This window comes from Carassius carassius, chromosome 24, assembly GCF_963082965.1.
Source record: "Carassius carassius chromosome 24, fCarCar2.1, whole genome shotgun sequence".
In the NCBI taxonomy this organism is placed as follows: Eukaryota; Metazoa; Chordata; class Actinopteri; order Cypriniformes; family Cyprinidae; genus Carassius; species Carassius carassius.
Window position 1 is genome coordinate 31,969,383 of NC_081778.1, and position 16,746 is coordinate 31,986,128.

Below are 16,746 nucleotides of genomic sequence, written 5' to 3' on the forward strand. Positions count from 1 at the left end.
AGAAACACAACAACAGCAGGTTAGTGAGCTTCTGACAGCAAAACGCCTCACTTAGATCAAATTACTTCTGATGCATTGCAACATGATCGTCCTGTCTTCCTGAATGTGACGTCCAGCAGAACGTTTATGAAGAAAGAACATCAGTATACGGCATTATTTGTAATTGCTCAGCCTGATGGACCATTAGTGCAATTGCACAACAATTTAGCCCACTGATTGTGACCAAATGTGATGCTTTGTTTGTTTCCAGGGATTCTTTAGGGGTTGATCGTCTCAAGAACGGAGACTGAAGCATTAAGTTTGAAAGAGTGTAGAAAATGCAGGTTTCCTTCTGCTTCTGCAAATAAACTGTCAGGACGAAGAACTGGTGTTCACTACAGCGCTGTGCAAAATCGAGATTGAATTGAAAATGTCTTTTAAATTTGAAGTTTCTACCTCAACTCAAATCAAATCAAATGCAGGGGCCGAGCTGTAATTAAAATGTAAGAAAGTAAATGAATTGAAGTTGGAAGAACATATAGAATGATTAATAGAATGTCAGAACGATACAGCAATAGATGGAATAAACCTTTGAATGATAGACAGAATGATAGAATAAACATTAGAAGAAGAGGATGATAGACAGATCAAATGTTAGAATGATAGACAACGCTAGACATAATGAACGCTCAAATGATAGAAAAATCAAGAGAATAATAGACAGAAGGAATAAAAGAACGAACAAACTATAGATAGAACGAACAATAGACAGTTCGAACGATAGACAGAACGAAAGATAGAGAGAACATTAGAGAGAGACAGAACGAACGAGACAGAACGAACGATAGAGAGAACATTAGAGAGATAGACAGAACGAACGAGACAGAACGAACGATAGAGAGAACATTAGAGAGATAGACAGAACGAATGAGACAGAACGTATGATAGAGAGAACTTTAGAGATAGACAGAACGTACAAGACAGAACGAACGATAGAGAGAACATTAGAGAGATAGACAGAACGAACGAGACAGAACGAACGATAGAGAGAACATTAGAGAGATAGACAGAACGAACGAGACAGAACGAACGATAGAGAGAACATTAGATAGACAGAACGAACGAGACAGAACGAACGATAGAGAGAACATTAGAGAGATAGACAGAACGAACGAGACAGAACGAACGATAGAGAAAACATTAGAGATAGACAGAACGTACAAGACAGAATGAACGATAGAGAGAACATTAGAGAGATAGACAGAACGAACGAGACAGAACGAACGATAGAGAAAACATTAGAGAGATAGACAGAACGAACGAGACAGAACGAACGATAGAGAGAACATTAGAGAGATAGACAGAACGAACGAGACAGAATGAACGATAGAGAGAACATTAGAGAGATAGACAGAACGTACGAGACAGAATGTATGATAAAGAGAACATTAGAGAGAGACAGAACGAACGAGACAGAACAAACGATAGAGAAAACATTAGATACAGAACGAACGAGACAGAACGAACGATAGAGAGAACATTAGATAGACAGAACGAACGATAGAGAGAACATTAGAGAGATAGACAGAACAAACGAGACAGAACGAACGATAGAGAGAACATTAGATAGACAGAACGAACGAGACAGAATGAACGATAGAGAGAACATTAGAGAGAAAGACAGAACGTACGATAGAGAGAACATTAGAGAGAGATAGACAGAATGAACGAGACAGAACGTACGATAGAGAGAACATTAGATAGACAGAACGAATGAGACAGAATGAACGATAGAGAGAACATTAGAGAGAAAGACAGAACGTACGATAGAGAGAACATTAGAGAGATAGACAGAACGAACGAGACAGAACGAATGATAGAGAACATTAGAGAGATAGACAGAACGTACGATAGAGAGAACATTAGAGACAGACAGAACGTACGAGACGAACGAATAATAGAGAGAACATTAATGTTCTAATGTTCTCTCTATCATACGTTCTGTCTCGTACGTTCTGTCTATCTAATGTTCTCTCTATCGTTCGTTCTGTCTCGTACGTTCTGTCTCTCTCTAATGTTCTCTCTATCGTTCGTTCTGTCTCGTTCGTTCTGTCTATCTCTAATGTTCTCTCTATCGTTCGTTCTGTCTCGTTCGTTCTGTCTATCTCTCTAATGTTCTCTCTATCGTTCGTTCTGTCTCGTTCGTTCTGTCTATCTCTCTAATGTTCTCTCTATCGTTCGTTCTGTCTCGTTCGTTCTGTCTATCTCTCTAATGTTCTCTCTATCGTTCGTTCTGTCTCGTTCGTTCTGTCTATCTCTCTAATGTTCTCTATCGTTCGTTCTGTCTCGTTCGTTCTGTCTATCTCTCTAATGTTTTCTCTATCATAAGTTCTGTCTCGTACGTTCTGTCTATCTCTAATGTTCTCTCTATCGTTCGTTCTGTCTCGTACGTTCTGTCTATCTCTCTAATGTTCTCTCTATCATACGCTCTGTCCCGTACGTTCTATCGTTCGTTCTGTCTCGTTCGTTCGGTCTATCTCTCTAATGTTCTCTCTATCGTTCGTTCTGTCTCGTTCATTCTGTCTATCTCTCTAATGTTCTTTCTATCGTTCGTTCTGTCTCGTTCGTTCTGTCTATGTCTCTAATGTTCTCTCTATCGTTCGTTCGGTCTCGTTCATTCTGTCTATCTCTCTAATGTTCTCTCTATCATAAGTTCTGTCTCGTACGTTCTGTCTATTTCTAATGTTCTCTCTATCGTTCGTTCTGTCTCGTTCGTTCTGTCTATCTCTCTAATGTTCTCTCTATCGTTCGTTCTGTCTCGTACGTTCTGTCTATCTCTCTAATGTTCTCTCTATCGTTCGTTCTGTCTCGTTCGTTCTGTCTATCTAATGTTCTCTCTATCGTTCGTTCTGTCTCGTTCATTCTGTATCTCTCTAATGTTTTCTCTATCGTTCGTTCTGTCCCGTACGTTCTAGAACATTAGATAGACAGAACGAACGAGACAGAACGAACGATAGAGAGAACATTAGAGAGATAGACAGAACGAACGAGACAGAATGAACGATAGAGAGAACATTAGAGAGATAGACAGAACGTACGAGACAGAATGTATGATAAAGAGAACATTAGAGAGAGACAGAACGAACGAGACAGAACGAACGATAGAGAAAACATTAGAGAGATACAGAACGAACGAGACAGAACGAACGATAGAGAGAACATTAGATAGACAGAACGAACGAGACAGAACGAACGATAGAGAGAACATTAGAGAGATAGACAGAACAAACGAGACAGAACGAACGATAGAGAGAACATTAGATAGACAGAACGAACGAGACAGAATGAACGATAGAGAGAACATTAGAGAGAAAGACAGAACGTACGATAGAGAGAACATTAGAGAGAGATAGACAGAATGAACGAGACAGAACGTACGATAGAGAGAACATTAGATAGACAGAACGAATGAGACAGAATGAACGATAGAGAGAACATTAGAGAGATAGACAGAACGAACGAGACAGAATGAACGATAGAGAGAACATTAGAGATAGACAGAACGTACAGGACAGAACGTATGATAGAGAGAACATTAGAGAGATAGACAGAACGAACGAGACAGAACGAACGATAGAGAGAACATTAGATAGACAGAACGAACGAGACAGAACGAACGATAGAGAGAACACTAGAGAGATAGACAGAACGAACGAGACAGAACGAACGATAGAGAGAACATTAGAGAGATAGACAGAACGAACGAGACAGAACGAACGATAGAGAGAACATTAGAGATAGACAGAACGTACGAGACAGAACGTATGATAGAGAGAACATTAGAGAGATAGACAGAATGAACGATAGAGAGAAAATTAGAGAGCTAGACAGAACGAACGAGACAGAACGAACGATAGAGAGAACTTTAGAGATAGACAGAACGTACGAGACAGAACGTATGATAGAGAGAACATTAGAGAGAGACAGAACGTACGAGACAGAACTTATGATAGAGAGAACATTAGAGAGATAGACAGAACGAACGAGACAGAACGAACGATAGAGAGAACATTAGAGAGATAGACAGAACGAACGAGACAGAACGAACGATAGAGAGAACATTAGAGAGATAGACAGAACGAACGAGACAGAACGAACGATAGAGAGAACTTTAGAGATAGACAGAACGTACGAGACAGAACGTATGATAGAGAGAACATTAGAGAGAGACAGAACGTACGAGACAGAACTTATGATAGAGAGAACATTAGAGAGATAGACAGAACGAACGAGACAGAACGAACGATAGAGAGAACATTAGAGAGATAGACAGAACGAACGAGACAGAACGAACGATAGAGAGAACATTAGAGAGATAGACAGAACGAACGAGACAGAACGAACGATAGAGAGAACATTAGAGATAGACAGAACGTACGGGACAGAACGTATGATAGAGAGAACATTAGAGAGATAGACAGAACGAATGAGACAGAACGAACGATAGAGAGAACATTAGAGAGATAGACAGAACGTACGAGACAGAACGAACGATAGAGAGAACATTAGAGAGATAGACAGAACGAACGAGACAAGAATGAACGATAGAGAGAACATTAGAGAGATAGACAGAACGAACGAGACAGAACGAACGATAGAGAGAACATTAGAGATAGACAGAACGTACAGGACAGAACGTATGATAGAGAGAACATTAGAGAGATAGACAGAACGAACGAATAGAACGAACGATAGAGAGAACATTAGAGAGATAGACAGAACGAACGAGACAGAACGAACGATAGAGAGAACATTAGATAGACAGAACGAACGAGACAGAACGAACGATAGAGAGAACATTAGAGAGATAGACAGAACGAACGAGACAGAACGAACGATAGGGAGAACATTAGAGAGATAGAACGAACGAGACAGAACGAACGATAGAGAGAACATTAGAGAGATAGACAGAACGAACGAGACAGAACGAACGATAGAGAGAACATTAGAGAGATAGACAGAACGTACGAGACAGAATGTATGATAGAGAGAACATTAGAGAGAGACAGAACGAACGAGACAGAACGAACGATAGAGAGAACATTAGAGAGATAGACAGAGCGAACGAGACAGAACGAATGATAGAGAGAACATTAGATAGACAGAACGAACGAGACAGAACGAACGATAGAGAGAACATTAGAGAGATAGACAGAACGAACGAGACAGAACGAACGATAAAGAGAACTTTAGAGATAGACAGAACGTACGAGACAGAACGTATGATAGAGAGAACATTAGAGAGATAGACAGAACGAACGAGACAGAACAATCGATAGAGAGAACATTAGAGAGATAGACAGAACGTATTAAACAGAACGAACGATAGAGAGAACATTAGAGATAGACAGAACGTACGAGACAGAACGTATGATAGAGAGAACATTAGAGAGATAGACAGAACGAACGAGACAGAACGAACGAGACAGAACGAACGATAGAGAGAACATTAGAGAGATAGACAGAACGAACGAGACAGAATGAACGATAGAGAGAACATTAGAGATAGACAGAACGTACAGGACAGAACGTATGATAGAGAGAACATTAGAGAGATAGACAGAACGAACGAGACAGAACGAACGATAGAGAGAACACTAGAGAGATAGACAGAACGAACGAGACAGAACGAACGATAGAGAGAACATTAGAGAGATAGACAGAACGAACGAGACAGAACGAACGATAGAGAGAACATTAGAGATAGACAGAACGTACGAGACAGAACGTATGATAGAGAGAACATTAGAGAGATAGACAGAATGAACGATAGAGAGAAAATTAGAGAGCTAAACAGAACGAACGAGACAGAACGAACGATAGAGAGAACTTTAGAGATAGACAGAACGTACGAGACAGAACGTATGATAGAGAGAACATTAGAGAGAGACAGAACGTACGAGACAGAACTTATGATAGAGAGAACATTAGAGAGATAGACAGAACGAACGAGACAGAACGAACGATAGAGAGAACATTAGAGAGATAGACAGAACGAACGAGACAGAATGAACGATAGAGAGAACATTAGAGATAGACAGAACGTACAGGACAGAACGTATGATAGAGAGAACATTAGAGAGATAGACAGAACGAACGAGACAGAACGAACGATAGAGAGAACATTAGATAGACAGAACGAACGAGACAGAATGAACGATAGAGAGAACACTAGAGAGATAGACAGAACGAACGAGACAGAACGTATGATAGAGAGAACATTAGAGAGATAGACAGAACGAACGAGACAGAACGAACGATAGAGAGAACATTAGAGATAGACAGAACGTACGAGACAGAACGTATGATAGAGAGAACATTAGAGAGATAGACAGAATGAACGATAGAGAGAAAATTAGAGAGCTAGACAGAACGAACGAGACAGAACGAACGATAGAGAGAACTTTAGAGATAGACAGAACGTACGAGACAGAACATATGATAGAGAGAACATTAGAGAGAGACAGAACGAACGAGACAGAACGAACGATAGAGAGAACATTAGAGAGATAGACAGAACGAACGAGACAGAACGAACGATAGAGAGAACATTAGAGAGATAGACAGAACGAACGAGACAGAACGAACGATAGAGAGAACATTAGAGATAGACAGAACGTACGGGACAGAACGTATGATAGAGAGAACATTAGAGAGATAGACAGAACGAATGAGACAGAACGAACGATAGAGAGAACATTAGAAAGATAGAAAGAACGAACGAGACAGAACGAACGATAGAGAGAACATTAGATAGACAGAACGAACGAGACAGAACGAACGATAGAGAGAACATTAGAGAGATAGACAGAACGAACGAGACAGAACGAACGATAGAGAGAACATTAGAGATAGAACGAACGAGATAGAACGAACGAGACAGAACGAACGATAGAGAGAACATTAGAGAGATAGACAGAACGAACGAGACAGAACGAACGATAGAGAGAACATTAGAGATAGAACGAACGAGATAGAACGAACGAGACAGAACGAACGATAGAGAGAACATTAGAGAGATAGACAGAACGAACGAGACAGAACGAACGATAGAGAGAACATTAGAGAGATAGACAGAACGAACGAGACAGAACGAACGATAGAGAGAACATTAGAGAGATAGACAGAACGTACGAGACAGAATGTATGATAGAGAGAACATTAGAGAGAGACAGAACGAACGAGACAGAACGAACGATAGAGAGAACATTAGAGAGATAGACAGAACGAACGAGACAGAATGAACGATAGAGAGAACATTAGATAGACAGAACGAACGAGACAGAACGAACGATAGAGAGAACATTAGAGAGATAGACAGAACGAACGAGACAGAACGAACGATAGAGAGAACTTTAGAGATAGACAGAACGAACGAGACAGAACGTATGATAGAGAGAACATTAGAGAGATAGACAGAACGAACGAGACAGAACGAACGATAGAAAGAACATTAGAGAGATAGACAGAACGTACGAGACAGAACGAACGATAGAGAGAACATTAGAAATAGACAGAACGTACGAGAAAGAACTTATGATAGAGAGAACATTAGAGAGATAGACAGAATGAGACCGAACGAACGATAGAGAGAACATTAGAGAGATAGACAGAACGAACGAGACAGAACGAACGATAGAGAGAACATTAGAGAGATAGAAAGAACGAACGAGACAGAACGAACGATAGAGAGAACATTAGAGAGATAGACAGAACAAACGAGACAGAACGAACGATAGAGAGAACATTAGAGAGATAGAACGAACGAGACAGAACGTATGATAGAGAGAACATTAAAGAGATAGACAGAACGAACGAGACAGAACGAACGATAGAGAGAACATTAGAGAGATAGACAGAACGTACGAGACAGAATGTATGATAGAGAGAACATTAGAGAGAGACAGAACGAACGAGACAGAACGAACGATAGAGAGAACATTAGAGAGATAGACAGAACGAACGAGACAGAATGAACGATAGAGAGAACATTAGATAGACAGAACGAACGAGACAGAACGAACAATAGAGAGAACATTAGAGAGATAGACAGAACGAACGAGACAGAACGAACGATAGAGAGAACTTTAGCGATAGACAGAACGTACGAGACAGAACGAACGATAGAGAGAACATTAGAGAGATAGACAGAACGAACGAGACAGAACGAACGATAGAGAGAACATTAGAGAGATAGACAGAACGAACGAGACAGAACGAACGATAGAGAGAACATTAGAGAGATAGACAGAACGTAAGAGACAGAACGAACGATAGAGAGAACATTAGAAATAGACAGAATGTACGAGACAGAACTTATGATAGAGAGAACATTAGAGAGATAGACAGAACGAACGAGACCGAACGAACGATAGAGAGAACATTAGAGAGATAGACAGAACGAACGAGACAGAACGAACGATAGAAAGAACATTAGAGAGATAGACAGAATGAACGAGACAGAACGAACGATAGAGAGAACATTAGAGAGATAGACCGAACGAACGAGACAGAACGAACGATAGAGAGAACATTAGAGATAGACAGAACGTACGGGACAGAGCGTATGATAGAGAGAACATTAGAGAGATAGACAGAACGTACGAGACAGAACGAACGATAGAGAGAACATTAGAGATAGACAGAACGTACGAGACAGAACTTATGATAGAGAAAACATTAGAGAGATAGACAGAACGAACGAGACAGAACGAACGATAGAGAGAACATTAGAGAGATAGACAGAACGAACGAGACAGAACGAACGATAGAGAGAACATTAGAGAGATAGACAGAACGAACGAGACAGAACAAACGATAGAGAGAACATTAGAGAGATAGACAGAACGAACGAGACAGAACGAACGATAGAGAGAACATTAGAGATAGACAGAACGTACAGGGGTGCGTTCTCCGATAACGTTGTCTCTTAGCGCGCTACGAATACTCAAAAGGTACACCTTAACTACAGGTATACCTTTGCTACGTGTGTTCTCCGAACTATACCTTAGGATGTAGCTTAAGGTAAACCTTCTTAAGTTCGACCTTAGCAGTTGCTGTCCATGGTGGAGGCGCTGAATAGGTTGATATCGACGCCTCGATGATCGATTGTGCGCTCTTTCCTTCACAGCGGTATAGGTAAAGTATTGAGAAAACAATGTTCTTTATAAAGAAGCGTTTTAGAAATAGTACAAACTGCATTTATCGGGGCTTATTGAAATACGTACATGCAGAAATAAATATGAGTATGTGTTTATAATTTAGCAAGTGTACAATCCCAAACCCTCACGGCCATAAGTGTGTTAATGTTCTCCACAACGTATGCTGATTATCCACCAGCCGTATCACATTATTGGCGTAAATCGCTCATTTGTGTAATTGGATGATTTCCTCAATAAAAGCGCAAACATGAGAGACATACCGACATTCACTATGTCGGGGAAAAAAGTCCGCAAAAAGAGATCGCCCAGCCACACTGAGGTCTTACTCAGCCCATATCCATCCCCAACAACCTCCAGAAAACTCCCCACAGCATAAAAACGAAGAGCCGCCAGCAGCTGAATTTCGGGGCTGAGGGGGTAGCTCCGTCGAGTTTGTCTTGACAAATCTGGGCCAACAAGATGCAAGAGCTGCAGAATTTGCTCCCGTGGCAGGCAAATTTTTTTTACAATGGTCTCTTCTGACATGGTAGTCAGTGGACTAAAATGTTCTCTTATAAAGTAGTTGACATACACTAACTGGCTCCGCGGACGCCGCCGTCTTTGATTTAAAACAAGTACTCGCTGTCTCGCTGCCATAGCTATAAAGTTTGTGTAAACTCATCTTTCTTTATATAGACTCCTAAGCCTTTTCTGTCAAATGGTTCGCCAGCTGATGTGCCTTAGGATAGTAATTAAAAAAGCTAACAACCATTAGTGTATGGAAACTTTATTAATGAAAACACTTCCATACACTGGGTGTAGGCTATAACAACTTAAGTATTTTATGTGTATAATTTTAAAGTAAAGTAAAAATGTAATTTTAATTCTAAATCAGATTTTATATTAAAAGTTCATATAAAATTTTCTATGTGTAATTAAACTGCGATGTAAAAAATCTTTTTGCGTAGTGGTGGCCACTAGCGGTATGAACCGTAAGCAGCGATAAGGTATAGCTAAGAGCGCTCCAGACCAACCTTACGAACGCATGACTTACAGAAGGTATACTTAACTAAGAAGGTTTCGGAAACCACGTATTAACGATAAGGTACTTCTTAAGGTACAACTTAAGAACGACGTAGCGTTAAGGTAGTTTCGGAGAACGCACCCCAGGACAGAACGTATGATAGAGAGAACATTAGAGAGATAGACAGAACGAACGAGACAGAACGAACGATAGAGAGAACATTAGAGAGATAGACAGAACGAACGAGACAGAACGAACGATAGAGAGAACATTAGATAGACAGAACGAACGAGACAGAACTTATGATAGAGAGAACATTAGAGAGATAGACAGAACGAACGAGATAGAACGAACGATAGAGAGAACATTAGAGAGATAGACAGAACGAACGAGACAGAACGAACGATAGAGAGAACATTAGAGAGATAGACAGAACGAACGAGACAGAATGAACGATAGAGAGAACATTAGAGAGATAGACCGAACGAACGAGACAGAACGAACGATAGAGAGAACATTAGAGATAGACAGAACGTACGGGACAGAGCGTATGATAGAGAGAACATTAGAGAGATAGACAGAACGTACGAGACAGAACGAACGATAGAGAGAACATTAGAGATAGACAGAACGTACGAGACAGAACTTATGATAGAGAAAACATTAGAGAGATAGACAGAACGAACGAGACAGAACGAACGATAGAGAGAACATTAGAGAGATAGACAGAACGAACGAGACAGAACGAACGATAGAGAGAACATTAGAGAGATAGACAGAACGAACGAGACAGAACGAACGATAGAGAGAACATTAGAGAGATAGACAGAACGAACGATAGAGAGAACATTAGAGATAGACAGAACGTACAGGACAGAACGTATGATAGAGAGAACATTAGAGAGATAGACAGAACGAACGAGACAGAACGAACGATAGAGAGAACATTAGAGAGATAGACAGAACGAACGAGACAGAACGAACGATAGAGAGAACATTAGATAGACAGAACGAACGAGACAGAACGAACGATAGAGAGAACATTAGAGAGATAGACAGAACGAACGAGACAGAACGAACGATAGAGAGAACATTAGAGAGATCGAACGAACGAGACAGAACGAACAATAGAGAGAACATTAGAGAGATAGACAGAACGAACGAGACAGAATGAACGATAGAGAGAACATTAGAGAGATAGACAGAACGAACGAGACAGAACGAACGATAGAGAGAACATTAGAGAGATAGACAGAACGAACGAGACAGAATGAACGAGACAGAACGAACGATAGAGAGAACATTAGAGATAGACAGAACGTACGGGACAGAACGTATGATAGAGAGAACATTAGAGAGATAGACAGAACGAACGAGACAGAACGAACGATAGAGAGAACATTAGAGAGATAGACAGAATGAACGAGACAGAACGAACGATAGAGAGAACATTAGATAGACAGAACGAACAAGACAGAACGAACGATAGAGAGAACATTAGAGAGATAGACAGAACGAACGAGACAGAACGAACGATAGGGAGAACATTAGAAAGATAGAACGAACGAGACAGAACGAATGATAGAGAGAACATTAGAGAGATAGACAGAACGAACGAGACAGAACGAACGATAGCGAGAACATTAGAGAGATAGACAGAACGAACGAGACAGAACGAATGATAGAGAGAACATTAGATAGACAGAACGAACGAGACAGAACGAACGATAGAGATAACTTTAGAGAGATAGAAAGAACGTACGATAGAGAGAACAAAGACCGAACAAACAATTGACAAAAAGAACGATAGAGAGAACATTTCAGAGAGATAGACAGAATGAACGAGACAGAACGTACGATAGAGAGAACATTAGAGAGATAGACAGAACGAATGAGACAGAACGAACGATAGAGAGAACATTAGAGAGATAGACAGAACGTACGATAGAGAGAACAAAGACCGAACGAACAATTGACAAAAAGAACGATAGAGAGAACATTAGAGAGATAGACAGAACGAATGAGACAGAACGTATGATAGAGAGAACATTAGAGAGATAGACAGAACGAACGATAGAGAGAACATTAGAGAGATAGACAGAACAAATGAGACAGAACGTATAATAGAGAGAACATTAGAGAGATAGATAGAAACGAACGAGACAGAACGAACGATAGAAAGAACATTAGAGAGATAGACAGAACGAACGAGACAGAACGAACGATAGAGAGAACAAAGACCGAATGAACAATTGACAAAAAGAACGATAGAGAGAACATTAGAGAGATAGACAGAACGAACGAGACAGAACGTACGATAGAGAGAACAAAGACCGAATGAACAATTGACAAAAAGAACGATAGAGAGAACATTAGAGAGATAGATAGAACGAACGAGACAGAACGTATGATAGAGAGAACATTAGAGAGATAGACAGAACGAACGAGACAGAACGAACTATAGAGAGAACATTAGAGAGATAGACAGAACGAACGAGACAGAACGTATGATAGAGAGAACATTAGAGATAGACAGAACGAACGAGACAGAACGAACGATAGAGAGAACATTAGAGAGATAGATAGAAACGAACGAGACAGAATGATTGATAGAGAGAACATTAGAGAGATAGACAGAACGAACGATAGAGAGAACATTAGAGAGATAGAAAGAACGAATGAGACAGAACGTATGATAGAGAGAAAATTAGAGAGATAGACAGAACGAACGAGACAGAACGAACGATAGAGAGAACATTAGAGAGATAGACAGAACGAACGAGACAGAACAAAGACCGAACGAACAATTGACAAAAAGAACAATAGAGAGAACATTAGAGAGATAGACAGAATGAACGAGACAGAACGAACGATAGAGAGAACATTAGAGAGATAGACAGAACGAATGAGACAGAACGTATAATAGAGAGAGCATTAGAGAGATAGACAGAACGAACGAGACAGAACGTAAGATAGAGAGAACATTAGAGATAGACAGAACGAACGAGACAGAACGAACGATAGAGAGAATATTAGAAAGATAGACAGAACGAACGAGACAGAACAAAGACCGAACGAACAATTGACAAAAAGAACAATAGAGAGAACATTAGAGAGATAGACAGAATGAACGAGACAGAACGAACGATAGAGAGAACATTAGAGAGATAGACAGAACGAACGAGACAGAACGAACGATAGAGAGAACATTAGAGAGATAGACAGAACGAACGAGACAGAACGAACGATAGAGAGAACATTAGAGAGATAGACAGAACGAACGAGACAGAACAAAGACCGAACGAACAATTGACAAAAAGAACAATAGAGAGAACATTAGAGAGATAGACAGAATGAACGAGACAGAACGTACGATAGAGAGAACATTAGAGAGATAGACAGAACGAACGATAGAGAGAACATTAGAGAGATAGACAGAACGAACAAGACAGAACGAACAAACGATAGACAAAACGAAAGAGACAAAAAGAACGATAGACAGAACGTACGATAGACAGAACAAAGACCGAACGAACAATTGACAAAAAGAACAATAGAGAGAACATTAGAGAGATAGACAGAATGAACGAGACAGAACGTACGATAGAGAGAATGAAAGAGACAAAAAAATCAATAGAACGAACGAACGATAGACAGAACGTACGAAAGAGAACTAATGATAGACAGAACGAACATTAGAGAGATAGACAAAATGAAAAATAAGCTGAACAAAAAAACGAGACAACAACGATAGTGAACAAATGATAGAACGAAAAAAAGAGAATGAACATTAGAGAGATAGATAAAACAAATGATTAAGAGAAGGAACTATAGACTGAACAAACAAACGAGCGTATGGACGGACGAGCTAAGATAGATAGACAGACAGACAGACAGACAGACAGACAGATAGATCGTAGTAAAGCTAGCTGGTCTCCTGAGGTCATTATCTATTAATTCACTGAAGCGTTCTCATTAAAGCAGCCTGACGTGTCGAGCGAATCGATGCTACAACCTCAGTGTAATGAGGACTGAGAAGATCTCGTGTTATTACTGGAGCGAGAGCAGCATATGAGCAGGAGGTCTGCGCTTGGACGCCGGCCCAGAAACAGGGTCTCTCTGCTGCCTGACCAGTAATTACATTAGCAGCTAGCACCCTGAGCGTTCGCTTTCACATGCTAATCCAATCCAACCTGCGATGCCGAGGGTCTAATGGCTTTTATTAGCGCAGATCTGAGCGAATGAATCAGCTCCAGCTAATGGGCAAAAATTTAAACTCCAGCCATTGTGTGCCGTGTTTGTTCGTGACAGCAGAAGCTAATCTACATTTAGCGTCCATTACGGCTCTGATGAGTTGATGCTTGAGGAGGCGGCGCTCCAGAATCATTAAGACACTAACGACGAGCCCTTGTATCAAAAACAGACCAATGAAGAACAATACAACTGAACAGAAGATTGCATTAAATACTGCTCAACTGCAAATTATCTTAATACACTAAAGATGCTCATCCAGATAATTCACTGTAATATCATATTCATATTTTTTTGTCTGTGAGGTAAAAATAAATAAATCCTCAAAACCAGATAAATTAACTTGTGTCTTTGTCTAAATGCAAGCTAAAAGGTATTCTCAAATATTGTTTTTAAGGATTTTAGTATATTCTAGATTAGATTAAACCTCATTGTCATTGTGCAGAATAAAATGCCGTTAGCATCTAAGCAGAAATGTAAATATAAAAATGTGTATATAATAATAATTATGCATATTCAGTGTACATACAAAATACATACACTATTTTATATTTTTATGTATCATTCTAACAATATTATATATACATACTGATGTATGTATTTATCCATTTATCTTTTATTATATATATTACATATAAAAACATTTTATTATGCTTTTATGAAAAAGTAAAAGGTTTTGAGGTATATATACACACACACACACACATATATATATATATATATATATATATATATATATATATATATATATATATATATATATATAAAATGCATTTAAGTAATTTTTTGTAATGTATTTGTATTGTATTTGATGGGTTTATCGTTTTACCATTTTAGTCCAATCTCAATTATCACAGATACAATTCCTTTAAAACACCGCTCAAAAATGCTAATTTTGCAACATTTTTAGCTGAACTATTCACCAAAAATGATACAAGTATCAATGCGAGCTAATCTAAACCAAGTTGTCCAAGTAAAGATCACGCTTGCCTGATAAATAAGACATTATAATGACCATAAAACGATTCTCTGAAGCTCACTGTCCTCATAAACCTGCATCTACAGGGGAATCCTGGTCAAAGACGTTCTTTAAAGTCTGTGAAGCCTGTGTAAAGTGCAGCCTGTCATGATTTTCTTGATCCTGTGTCATTGTGAGATGATGAGACGTCTGAGATCTGACCGCAGGCCGTTCCTGTTTCAGGTGAGCGCTCTCATTCTCTTCTGTCAGCTTGTGATTTATCATAATTCTCAGTGAGGGAGCGAACGGGATAAATCATTTATTAATGTAAATCCACAGTGACAAAACAGCTGATGAATTACATAAGCAACTTCTGCTCGCTGGCCTCATTCGCTCCATCACGTCTCACTTTCACACTGACAAACTTACTCTTTCACTGCAACTTTCTACCAAGACATTGATTGAATTGATTTCAAGGAACACATAAATCCCATCATTTCTCTGGTTTAATTAGTTTACAGCAGAGGTGGGTAGTAACGAGTTACATTTACTTCGTTACATTTACTTGAGTAATTTTTTTGGGTAACTAATACTTTTTGGAGTATATTTAAAGATGGGTACTTTATACTCTTACTTGAGTAATTGTTTTGGGAAAAATCTGTACTTTTACTTCGTTACTGTGGGCCACGCTCCTCTCGTTTCTTTATCTTAATGCAATAAATGTTATAAATGCTTCAGTTTGATCCAAACGCGCCGTCTACTTTTCTCTGGGCAATGAGCGATGCCCATTCGCAAATGATTCATTCTTTTGAGTCAATTCTGTTCAAACCAGTTGTCAAACAAGTGAATTGGTTCATGAATCAGTTTGAATGATTCGTTCAGTTCCCTGCCGCGCGCGCTGAGTGTATGAAACGGTTCACTCAGAGTTGTAACGTTTAAGAACAGAAAGAGCGTTGAAGACGTGGCTGGATCTGCACTGAATTGAAAGCAAATCTGTAAAGGCTGGTGAACACCACGTGCGCTGTCTACAGTTCAACAGGTATGGGCTACACTCGATTACAGTACACGATACCACTATGACATTAGTGTGTTGTACGTGTAACTTATAACAGAGGGGAACCAAGTGGAATGCAGCTTCCAAAAGACGAAAAAAAAAAATTTGATATTTGTCAATGCAACATTTCTCATAAAAGCAAAATCACTAGAATAAAAAAGGAAAACAGATTTCTAAAAATATATCATATTTATTATTTTCATTATTTAATTTAAAATTATTTATTTAACAATTAATTACATAATTTATTTCTAATGAAATCAAATTAAATAATAATCAT

The 16,746-nt window shown here is 39.3% G+C and overlaps 1 protein-coding gene across 4 annotated transcripts in view; it reads right to left on the reverse strand.

The window, feature by feature from the left end:
- LOC132103460 (cyclin-dependent kinase 14) overlaps positions 1-16,746 on the reverse strand; it is a 176,437-nt gene that overhangs the window by 93,405 nt on the left and 66,286 nt on the right. The window lies entirely within an intron of this gene.